Below are 12,571 nucleotides of genomic sequence, written 5' to 3'. Positions count from 1 at the left end.
AAATCGTAGGAGCTGTTACTGAGAAGATAGAGGTTCGACGTGTACCAATTATTTTTAAGGAAGGGATATTTAGATTGGATTGGGTTATGGATCGTAAAGATCTTGGTGGCTCATAGGGAATCAATATTCGATCAATAAAAGCTGGAGAATTAGTCTGCATAGTTTTAAATGACAAAAGGGCAATTTTGTAAGTTATCCTGTGTGAGATAGGTAACCAGTGAGCATCTTTTAAAAGAGGAGTAACGTGGTCATACTTTGTTGCTCTGTAGATTAACTTAATTGCCGTATTTTGAATTAGTTGCAGACGTTTCAAATCTTTGTGATATATACCTTTTAAAAGCGAATTGCAGTAATCTAGTTTTGAAATAATGAGTGAATGGATCAAAGTGTTGAGAGAACTGGTTTCAAGAAAAGGGGTCAATGATCGAATCATTCTTAGTTTGTAAAAACAGTTTTTAACCAGAGCACTTATTTGCGGTCGGAAAGTAAGCTTGTTATCTATAAGGACCCCTAAGATTTTTATCGTTGAAGTTGTTATGAGTGGTATGTTGTCGATGATAATTGGGGAAATTAATTTAGCTCCCTCTTTACCTGGGAACAGAAGAGTATTAGTTTTTGAGATGCTTAATGAGAGTTTGTTGGAATTTAGCCAATCGTGAACTTTACTTAATTTGTTATTGATTTCCTGAATTTCAGATTGAATTGTTGATTCGATTGGGTGTAGCAGTTGAAGATCGTCCGCGTAAGCATAGACTGTGAACCCGATTGATTGGCAGAGAGTCAAAAGTGGGGATAAATAAATATTAAATAATAGTGGGGATAAGATAGAACCTTGCGGGATACCAAAGTTTGAATTATAAGGTTTTGATTTTGTGTTATTAAATTGAACTGTTACGGCTCGATTAGAAAAATAGGATTGAAACCATTCTAGAGCTTGATCAGCTATACCTATAGAAGAAAGACGTTGTAGTAAAAGATAATGATCAATGGTATCGAATGCTGAAGCCAGATCTAATGAGACGAGTAAAACGGATTTGTGGTGATCAAGATAATAATTTATGGATGTTGTGAGACCTAGTAATGAGTATTCTGTTGAATGGTTTATGCGAAAACCGGTTTGATTCGGATGAAATACATGTGTTTTTTCGACAAAATCAGTTAGTTGTTGAAATACTATTTTTTCCGTTAATTTACACAAAAATGGAAGATTTGCTATTGGTCTGTAATTAGCACAATTGTCTATACTATTTTTAGGGTCTTTGATGATTGGAAATACGATTGAATGTTTCCAATCAAGAGGAATGCTAGCTGTACTCAGACTAGTATGGATAATTTGTAAGATATACGGCCCGAAAACAGTAAAGTGATGTTTCAGAAAATAAGGAGGAATGGGTTCTAATTTGGAGAATCCACACTGGAGAGAAACCATATAAATGTTCTCAATGTGATAAAATTTTCAGTCAACAAAATAATCTCAGAACACATGAAAGAGTTCACACTGGAGAGAAACAATATAAATGTTTTAATTGTGATAAAAGCTTCAATAAAAAAACTAACCTCAGAACGCATGAAAGAATTCACACAGGAGAGAAACCATATAACTGTTCTCATTGTGACAAAAGCTTTACTCGTACCGGTAGCCTTAGAATTCATGAAAGAATCCACACTGGAGAAAAACCATATAACTCTTCTCAATATGATAAATATTTCACTCAAATAAGTAGCCTTAGAATTCATGAAAGAATCCACAATGGAGAAAAAAACATACAAATGTTCTGAATGTGGTAAAAGCTTCAATAATCTCATAACTCATAAAAGAATTCACATTGGAAGGGAAAAATAAACATATGACTGTTCTGAAAGTGGTAAAAGTTTCAATCGAACAGATTAACGCAGAAGATGGAAAAGAATCCATGCTGGAGAAAAAACGTAAATATTCTGAATGTAGTACAAGCTTAGATCAAAAGAGTATCCTCAGAGCTCATGAAAGAATCCACAATGGAGAAAAAAAAACCATATAAATGTTCTGAATGTGATAAATGTTTCCACAGCAAATCTGATCTAAGACAGCATGAAAGAATCCATCCTGTTGAAAAATGTAGACAGATGTGCTAAGGTGATTTTACTTAGGGGAAAGTTAAGAAACTGAAAACATCTCTTTGACTGTGAGATAAAAGAACTTGAATAGGAAGGTATATATAAATATCTAGAAGAGGAGAAAGGAGCAATATATGAAGTAGGAATCACTGAAGAGTACATTAGCATTATAGAATAGGAGGCTGGCTGTTAATCAACTGGCATTCCTGCATTCTCATATAGATTTGGTATTGTAGACAGGCCTCTTAAAGACATTTAAAAACTAGAAGTGCAAATGAGAAAACCCTCCATGCCCACAAGGTGATCTTTAAGATCACCTTGTAACATTCATAGATCTAAAGGAGGGATGGGTCTCATTTAAATAGATTATATCTATCGAGCAACTATCATAGGCCTCCAGGCTTATTTAATGGCATCATCAGATCTCAAAGCACTAAAGCTTTTGAAATATGGAAGAAAAATGTAGAGATTAACCCTGCTTTATCTTTTGGAGGTTTCAGGCCTACACTTAGGCCAAGAACCATATTTTCTCTCTTGGAGCATTATGGGCTTGTTTATAACATAGTAACATAGTAGATGACGGCAGATAAAGACCCGAATGGTCCATCCAGTCTGCCCAACCTGATTCAATTTAGCTGTAGCTGAGCTGGGGGTATTGCTGCCACGCCTACTGGAACATTGGCGCTCGCGGACAAAGCTTGTAACTTTGAAGAGGAATTCTGACAAGAAGCCGAACCACATGGTGAGACCTGGATGTTTCTCTTCAGTTTGCCGAGTTAGACAGGATTTGCACATTCTTTTCCTGTTCCTGCAAGCTCTGTCCTCATCTGCACAAGTTTCAAACACTTTAAAATCATAAGTGTTTGAGGCTTGCGCGGTTAAGGCAGAGCTTACGGGAACGGGACAAGGGACGGCAAAAAAAAAAAACTCACAGGAATGGAACGGGGAAAAATTTGTCCCTGTTTCATTTTCTGTTCAGGCTCTTGATAATTAGTCAAGTCATATCTGAGCTGCTGCTTGTTTTCTAATAAGGAAATTCTTAATTTGTTTATGTAAGAATATATGTTTTGTGTGGTATAATTAGTCATATTTACTGACTGTATTACTAAGTGTGTGTTGATATGTATTTTTATTCCTAATCATTAGTCTATTATGTACAGCTTGCTATGTATATATTTTCTATGACATGCCTTTACTTTCATAATAAATACGTTTCAGACATTCTTTGGTTTCATACTTTCCGATAAGATTTCATTAGGACCAACCTCTGGGACATTGTGTTAGATGTTATTTCCCCCTAGACATGAGTGCAGGAATTGTTTATCCGTAATTGCCTGCAAAAAAATTATTACACTTAAACACTACTACAGTATTGTGGTCATATGTCTACATTCCATCTGTTCTTTCTTTTGGTTTGTTCTTATCTTTTCTTGTACGGCACCGCAAACATGGAACGCCCTCCCTATTATTTTACGGGAGGAGAAAGACCTGGGAAAATTTAAAACTGAGTTAAAAACTTTCCTTTTTAAAGATGCCTTTTCTACATAATTTTATACTTCATGAATTATTTTTATTTGGTTAATCCTGTTTTAACTATATCCCTTTTGTATTTTCCCTTAATGTTTCTTCTTTACTTTAAAGTTGTATTTCATCCCTCCTTTCCCCTTGTTTAACAATGTTCAAATTTAGAGTGTTTTAGTCATTATTTAAAAATTGTATGTATTGTAATGTATTGCATTGTTATTGTTTTTTATACATTGTATATTTTAAATGTACATCGCTTAGAATATCCGATTAAGCGATTTATCAAGTCCCATATTAAACTTGAAAAACTTGAAACTTGTATATCTTGCTTGTCATGGCTGAGACTCTTTCTGTTCCAGATGCTCCTTGGTCAGAACTTGAACTCGCAGTTTTTGCATCTGGTAATTTAAAATCAGACGGATTCTGAGGTTTATTTTGACCGTTGGTCAAACTTTTTGCCTTGTGATTTGTCTCTGACCAATGCACCGTTTAGCTCTGTGTTTCAGCGTCTCTTGAAAGCGAAGTCCCAAATTTCCCCCGAGATTTTGGCTGAAGTTATTTTTGTTCTTTGCTTTTTAAAACATCTCTCCGCAATGCTTTGGGCAGCTCCGTTGCTTTACAGACTTCTCTGCGGGCCGATTTGGAGAGAGCGCTGCGGGATTTGAAGACGCTTGATTCTCATTGTTGCTGCTTTGAAATCTCAGAAGGCTGATTGACAATCTCGACTCGCTGCTGCGGCCCAGCCATTGTCGGGGGTTAATCTCCATGTTTCACAGCAAGATGACACTCTTTTTTTTTTTTTTAACCCTTTCAGGACCATAAGGATCGTAGGCCAATTTTTGTGGTTTTGACGACATTTTTATGGTAAAAAGGGCTTGCAGATGCCAAAAAATTGATTTTTTTTGTGAAATATCATTATTTTTTTTTTTTTAAAAATCACTTCTGGCTTATGGACAGTGTGGCAAGTGAATCTTCTCGTCAATCTGGCAACGACGCTAATGAATGAATGTCGGAACCAGTTTGTTTACATAAAGGCAGTATCATATGGAATCCGTACATAACAAATTTAGAACTGTAGACTATCCCAATCAAAATTTATAGGATTTTAAAGTTATGGGACAAATATATCCCTTGGTCCTGAAAGGGTTAATGTTCTTTATTCATTTTTAAAATTACATTAAGTGTTACATAGATTCAATCACATCAACAATACATATATCACTTACAGACTATCATTCGCACATTACTTAAAATCTTATCACTCCCCCTTCCCTCCCTCCCTACCATATAATCCAATATAATATAATATGTATTAATAAAATATCCCCTCCATACCCAATTAATACTAATAAAATTAAGGGAAACAAATCTAACTACTCCGTGCAATATTTTGTTAATGGTTTCCATACATCCTGAAATTTCTTGAAATAACCCTTTTGTAATGCAATAAATCTTTCCATTTTATAGATATGGCATAGAGAGTTCCACCAAAAGTTGTAATTTAATCTTCTCCAATCCTTCCAATTATATGTGATTTGCTGAATGGCAACACCCGTCATTATAAGTAATAACTTATTATTATTCGCAGAAATCTGACTTTTTGCTCTCCTTTCCATGCCAAATATCACAGTATCATAGGATAATGCCACCGGATTATCTAACAAATTGTTAATTTGGTCCCAAATTGATTTCCAAAAATTCATAATAAATGGGCAATGAAACAGTAAATGATCTAAAGTTCCTGCTTCCAAATGACAATCTATTAGACACTCTTTTTGACATTTGGCAGGAACAGGGTATAGCGGTGCTGCTTTTGACTGCTTATTTGTCAGAATCTCCAAGCTCGATTGGCTACCCTCCGTGAGACTGAGGGATCTTCGTGAATGCTTGGCCAGTGAGGAGTTAACCACAGCTCACACTGCTTTGGAAAGATTTACAAGCTGCTATCTGTTCCTTCAAAACCAGGCTAAAGAGTCTGAGCATATGCATTCAGGGAAGCATCAGACTCTTTGCGTGTGATTTGCTAAATGCTTCTGGTGAGCTCTGGGTCCTGAATTCTCAGCTGACAGATGCTGACCTGGAGACTGGTTGACTCCGTGCCATGCTGGCGGCTAAGAATTCTGACCTTGATGCTCTCTGCCAGCTGCTGTTTAATCTGGATGCTGAACGTAACAATTTAGAATGTCCTCTGGAGGCCCAGAAAAGCACGGTTACTTACCGTAACAGGGGTTATCCAGGGACAGCAGGCAGCTATTCTCAACATGTGGGTGACGTCATCCACAGAGCCCGGAGGCAGACAGCTTTGCAAGCAGACTTTCTTGAAGAACTTTTGAAAGTTCTGCCCGACGCAGGGCGCGCGTCTCCTCAGTTCAGATGGCTAGCAGAGAAGCCAACCTGGGGAGGTGGGTGGGTTGTGAGAATAGCTGCCTGCTGTCCCTGGATAACCCCTGTTACGGTAAGTAACTGCTTTATCCCAGGACAAGCAGGCAGCCTATTCTCAACATATGGGTGACCTCCAAGCTAACCAGAATGGGATGATGGGAGTGTTGGCAATTCAGGAGAATACATTTTGTAAAACTGCCTGGCCAAAATGGCCATTCCGTCTGCAAAAAGAATCCAGACAATAATGAGAGGTGAAGGTATGAACCGAGGACCAACTGGCAGCCTTGCAGATTTCCTGAATAGGAGTAGATCTAAGGAAAGCTACAGAAGCCGCCATGCCTCTCCTCTCTGTGCGTCTTCCCTTCCGACACCCCCCACTGGCGGTTCAGGGCCTGTCTGGAGGTCCTTCACTCGCACGCGGACATCGAGCCACCAGTTGGAGAGGCACATCCTGTAGGCAGTCGACAGGCACCAGCGTCTCGCAGCACACCTGAAATCTCGGGCAGTATGTGTGCGACATTATCATGTCTATGTCCGTGAACTTCCAGATGCCTCAAGCCGCGGCCACTACATTTACTGTGCCGCAGCTTGGCAAAGTTTACGAGACACTGGGTTAGAAAATCCCACAGTATTTTTTTCATGCATTAATGTAGCTGGGAACATCACACAGTCTTGGTTGCATAAATGCATCAGTGGCAGGACCTGAACCTACCATCTATTAATGAGGCCAGGCACAGGCAAAATATAAGAGGCAGCTCTCCTTTCCTCCTATTCTCATAAATCCCTGGGACCAGAACCCCCAAGGACAGAATACTAACAACCACCAGGCTATTGCTCCCTCCAAAAGAGACTGACAAGGAAAGAGAAGGGAAGGCTGGAAGAGCTGTGCACAGCAAGAGGACAAACAAGAATTTCTTACCTGATCAGAACCCAGGGCAGACATTTCACTCCTGCTTTCCCTTAGAATTCTGCAGCTACTGGGATGGATACAGGCTGGAGATTTCCCTGTTCCTGGAATGATGAGAAAAACAGGAAGAGGCTGAGCTAATTCCTGAATCTCAGATAATAATCTCTCCTCTGCAGAAAGGGGACTGAGGGCTAGATTCTCAAAAAAAAAAGTGTAAAAATCTGATGGACTGCTGTCACAGCTGTTACAGTAGCAATTTTTAAAAAGCAAGTCATTCTCCAAAAAAACACTCATGCAATTGAGGTTGGCGGAGAGTAGCGAAGACTTGCAAAATTTGCATGTGCCCATCACTGGTTATAGTGATGGGCACATGCGCAGAGTAAATAGAAAAAAACCCCCACCCAAATCAAATCCCCACAACAGCGGGAGAGATGCCCAACTGACACTACTCCCTGGCAGCGGGAGAGATGCCCAATCTCTCCCGCCGCCAACTGACCCACCGAACTCTCCAACCTCCAATTCCCCTCAGCAGCAGGAGGGTTGCCCACGCTCTCCCACTGCCACGCAACACCCCCGTGCCTCTGATGAACCCGCTCTCTCCCCCTTACTTTACTCTCAGATGGCTGGCCCCTCCCCAGATGTCTAAAGCTCTGATTGTCCCAGACATATAAGGCCTCCCCCTTAGGAGGGGCCTCAGGCAACCTGGGCTAATCAGAGCCTCAGGCCCCTTCCTGGTGCATTCCAGGATGCGGATCAAAAACAATTGCACCCCACTCAAAGCACAATGTGGACAGGAGAATGGACTTCAGAGACCTTTTTGAAACTACTTCACCACTTGGTAGAACAGACAGTAGTCAATCTCTATCATTGTGATGCACCAGGGAAGGCCTGCTATTTTGAAGAGGTGGGGCAGCTGGCTTGAGGGTATAGGCATCCCTCGGGCCAGCCATCTGAAAGTAAGGTAAGGGGGTGGTCATAGGCATGGTGTGGGGTTCTTGCGTAGTGGCGGGAAAGCATGGGCAGTGCCGAGGGGGATTGAGGAGTTGGGGGGGGGGGGGTCGGTTGGCGGTGGGAGAAATTGGGCATCTCTCCTGCTGCCTGGTGGGTGGGAAAAATTGGGCATCTCTCCTGCTGCTGGGAAGTTGTGTTGGTTGGCGGCGGGAGAGATTGGGCATGCTTTGAGAGTTGCTTATGTGAATTGAAACTCTTTGACATCATGATCTCAGTTGGTATCCAAAATTGGAAATCTGCTTCCTTACTGGATTATAACTTTTGGTGGAACTCTTTGTTTATATAAGAGATATGAGCAGCATGCTTCAGAAAAACTATTTCCACTCTCATCGCTGTTTATGGTTTCCCATTGACCCTCCTAGTATCTTCTGAACTAAGCATTGGTATTTTCAGACCTGATATATTACTTAAGTATTCTTTGATTATCCTGAATGTAGTAAATAAGTATACTCCCGTACCTTTGGATTAGATTTCCGCCAAAGGGTTGTAGATCACTGGAACAAACTTCCGGTGCAGGTGGTCAAGGCCACCAGCGTGCTCAACTTTAAGAATAAATGGGACATCCACGTGGGATCCCTATGGGGGGTCGAGCTAAGGATCTGGGTCATTAGCACTCAGACTTGATGGGGTGGGTCAGAAGAGTGGGCAGACTTGATGGGCTGTAGCCCTTTTCTGCCGTCATCTTTCTATGTTTCTAAGATCACACAGATCCCAATGATTTAAAAGGGCTCGTAGACTCTTCCGCTCCGTCTTCCCATAGTGAAAACCTGATTTGGAATTATCCACAAAATGATCCAAGGTGAGATTGAAATCCCCACCAAGCACTAACATCCTCTCTACACAACTCTGGATTCGAGCCTCCAAGTGGCTTAAAAAAGGGCCTTGACGTTCATTGGGAGCGTAGACATTGACCAGGGTATACCAGTCCCCATCATTGTAATCATTTTACTAACTTTTAATCCTGTTTTTTTAAATCTTATGACATGTATATACTTCGCTGATTGTTCAGTTTCTTATGGTGTAAACTGCCTAGAACTCTTGAGTAATGGCGGTATAGAAGAATAAATTTATTACTATTATCACCAGGATTAAATAGCGGTCTTCCCTATTTCGAATGAGGCGCTTGCCCTCCGTGTGTACTGCACTCGCAATCAAAATCCCCGTCTTATCAGCTTTTAACTGAATCGTTTAAATTCTATATTAGGATACTTTAAAGCAGGGATCTCAAAGTCCCTCTTTGAGGGCCGCAATCCAGTCGGGTTTTCAGGATATCCCCAATGAATAGGGATTGAAAGCAGTGCATGCACATGGATCTCATGCATATTCATTGGGGAAATCCTGAAAACCCGACTGGATTGCGGCCCTCAAGTTTATTAAGATTTTGATTTACACGCAATATCAAATATTTTCAATGCGTATTACAAAGATTAAAATTTGGAGAAATAAATTATTTAAACAATAGACATAAAAACATATCCATAGACAATAAAAAGTACATAAGGATTACTAGGATAAAATTACATTTGTTTAAAAAAAGAGGAACTTTGAGACCCCTGCACTACACTAACCTAATAGGCAAAGAAACCCAAGACACAAAAAAACTATTCCAAATGGTAATACAGGGGTCTCCAAAGTCCCTCGAGAGCCAAATCCAGTCGGGTTTTCCCCAATGAATAGGGATTGAAAGCAGTGCATGCAAATAGATCTCATGCATATTCATTGGGGAAATCTTGAAAACCCGACTGGATTTGGCCAAGGAGGGACTTTGGGGACCCCTGATATTGGTTAGATCTAGAGCAGGGGTGGGCAACTCCAGTCCTTGAGGGCCGGAATCCAGTCGGGTTTTCAGGATTTCCCCAATGAATATGCATTGAAAGCAGTGCATGCAAATAGATCTCATGCATATTCATTGGGGAAATCTTGAAAACCCGACTGGATTTGGCCCTCAAGGAGGGACTTTGGGGACCCCTGATATTGGTTAGATCTAGAGCAGGGGTGGGCAACTCCAGTCCTTGAGGGCCGGAATCCAGTCGGGTTTTCAGGATTTCCCCAATGAATATGCATTGAAAGCAGTGCATGCACATAGATCTCATGCATATTCATTGGGGAAATCCTGAAAACCCGACTGGATTGCGGCCCTCAAGGAGGGACTTTGAGACCCCTGCTTTAAAGTCAACTAGTAGTGCTGGTAAGCGAAAATTAAGTGGGTAACCTTCCCCAACCTCTTGTTTTTATTACCTACCCCTTTTTATTTGTTTACGAATTATATTTAATCCTTCAATTTTTTTTTTTACTCCTTTTTCACGTTTTGTTTTGTTAAAATAGTTTTAATTGTCTTGTTATGTTTGTTTTTTTAACCTAATTTTTAACTAAATGTAAATCGCATTGGATCTGGATTTTGCGATCCAATCAAATATTTTAATAAACTTGAAACTTTTGTTGGACGCCAAATATACGCCCGAGAAGAGAGGATGATGCAGTAAATGTTCACGGCGCGGTCTAAGATGCGTCTCCTGCGAAAAAAAAGAACTTGAGGGCGCAGGCGCCGAGCCTCCAAAAATAAGAGCTGTCGCTTATTGGCCACAATTAGGCCTCTCACATTCAGGGCTAGCGGGGTTAGCGCGTCGGACATTTCATCACGCGCTAAGCCAAAAAACTAAGGCCCCGTCAACGGAAGCATTAGCGACTAGCGTGGCAGGCGGTTTAACGCGTGGTATTCTGCGCATTGAACCCCCCCCCCCTACCGCACCTTGATAAAAGGAGCCCTCAATGTGAGGAGCCTAAGCTCCGGAGCGGACATCAATCCCCACTAGCAACCCTTAGCTGCCCAGGATGCCAAAGAACCCCACACTCACCGCCCCCAGCGGGCTCCCCACTCCACACCAGCCACCCAAAAACTTGAAGACTTCCCTTATTCCACACCCGCCCCCCCTCCTTCCCCACCGCCCCCCATCCCACAACCACCCCAGAAACCATATCCAGGCCTATCCCCCACCTACGGGAAGACCAAGGTCCAAGGAGGAAGATTGAGCTACCGCAGGCCCCCCTCACATAATACCTGAAAATCCCAAAGCGCCCAACCATCAACAGAACCCCCCCAGCTCACCCCCCTGCACCAAAATCAAAGTAATTCAGCATTATCACATCCTAGTGCCAAACCCCCAGCTTAAGTTCCCCCAATTTCAGGTATCCACCCTCCCACAAAACCTGGACACAAGGGCACACCAAAGCAACCCAAACGGAACATAACAGGGGACTGCCTGGTAAACCCTGGAGCCGGTGCCATAGGAAGCCAACAGAAGTACCCCCCTCCAGCAAACAGGACCCAGAACACTGCAGAATCTCTCTCCCCACCAAACCCTGATAGCAGAGATTGACCATAACCCCTGAAAGAAACCGGACCGCAGCAACCCTTCATCTCTATGTCCTCATCAGAAACCCAAAAGAGGACCTCCAGAACCATAAGAATCAGGTCCAAAAGGAGGAACGAAGAGTTTCAGGTTCCTGTACTCGGACTGGCCGCTGCTCCCGGTGAATTCCTTGTGAGGTGACCACCTATCCGGGCCACCCGTTGCCAGCGGGGTCGCAAGGGACGTCCTCCCTCCATAGGCGCCTGTCCAGGCCGGCTGTGCGACAGTGGCACCTCACCAGAGAACTGGACCAAAGGGAAGATCTGAGCTGCATCCTCCAATGTTCGAACCGTGCACAATCTCCCTTCCAGGTAGAACAGCAGTGCGAAAGGATGTCGCCAACGATATTTGATGTTATACTCCCGCAAATGGCGAAGTACAGGTCTTAGCTCTGCTCGCCGCCTCAAGGTCACTGCAGTCGAATCTTGGTATAACTCAATGTCAAAGGTATCCATTTTCAGGTCAGGCTGCGCCCACGCTGCTCGCATGACCACCTCTTTGGTTTTAAAGTCCGCAAAGCAGGCCACTATGTCACGGGGTTTATTCCCCCTCGGGGCCAGCAAAGCTCTATGGGCCCATTCCAGTTGAATGTGGTCAGGAGCCATGACCACCGTATCTGTCGACAGGAGCATGCCGACCACCTGCTGCACCACCCGCTCAATATTAACATATTCCGCCAACTCCGGTACACCCTGAATCCGCAGGATAGAGCACTGCCCATGGTTCTCCAAATCTTCTAACTTGTCTAGCAAAGTATAAGTATGGTGAGCGAGTAGATCTTTAGTTTTGGTATCCAATTCCAGCAAATGCTCCCGATGTTGCTCAAGGCCCTCCTCCGTCTTGGCCACCCTATGTCCCAACTCTGTGATCTCACCTCTCAGGTCTGTAGCCAGGGTCGCCAGTTCTGTTCCGACCGATGTGATATCTGCGTGAATTTCCTGCAGCATCAGCTTCAGTTCCGCCATAGGATCCACTGCCGCGGGCTGCACCACCTCCCCAGCCGCTACAGGAACTGCCTCCATCGGCCCCCGCCGCACTCTCTCCCTCCGCAGCCGCAATTTTAAGCGTGCCATTGCCATTCGGGAGAAAAGCATAGTCTTGCGGGGTTTTCTTGGGCTGCCCCGCCATGAAAACGGAGTTTGCCGCTCACCGCCTACTAGGTCCGATGCCGGGAGCGAAGCACTTAATGATAGCACCGGGAAAGTGCTATTTAAAGTCGGGGCTTGTGGAGCTCACACCT

The sequence above is a fragment of the Geotrypetes seraphini genome, chromosome 10 (assembly GCF_902459505.1).
Source record: "Geotrypetes seraphini chromosome 10, aGeoSer1.1, whole genome shotgun sequence".
NCBI lineage: Eukaryota > Metazoa > Chordata > Amphibia > Gymnophiona > Dermophiidae > Geotrypetes > Geotrypetes seraphini.
This window is presented reverse-complemented; position numbering follows the sequence as displayed.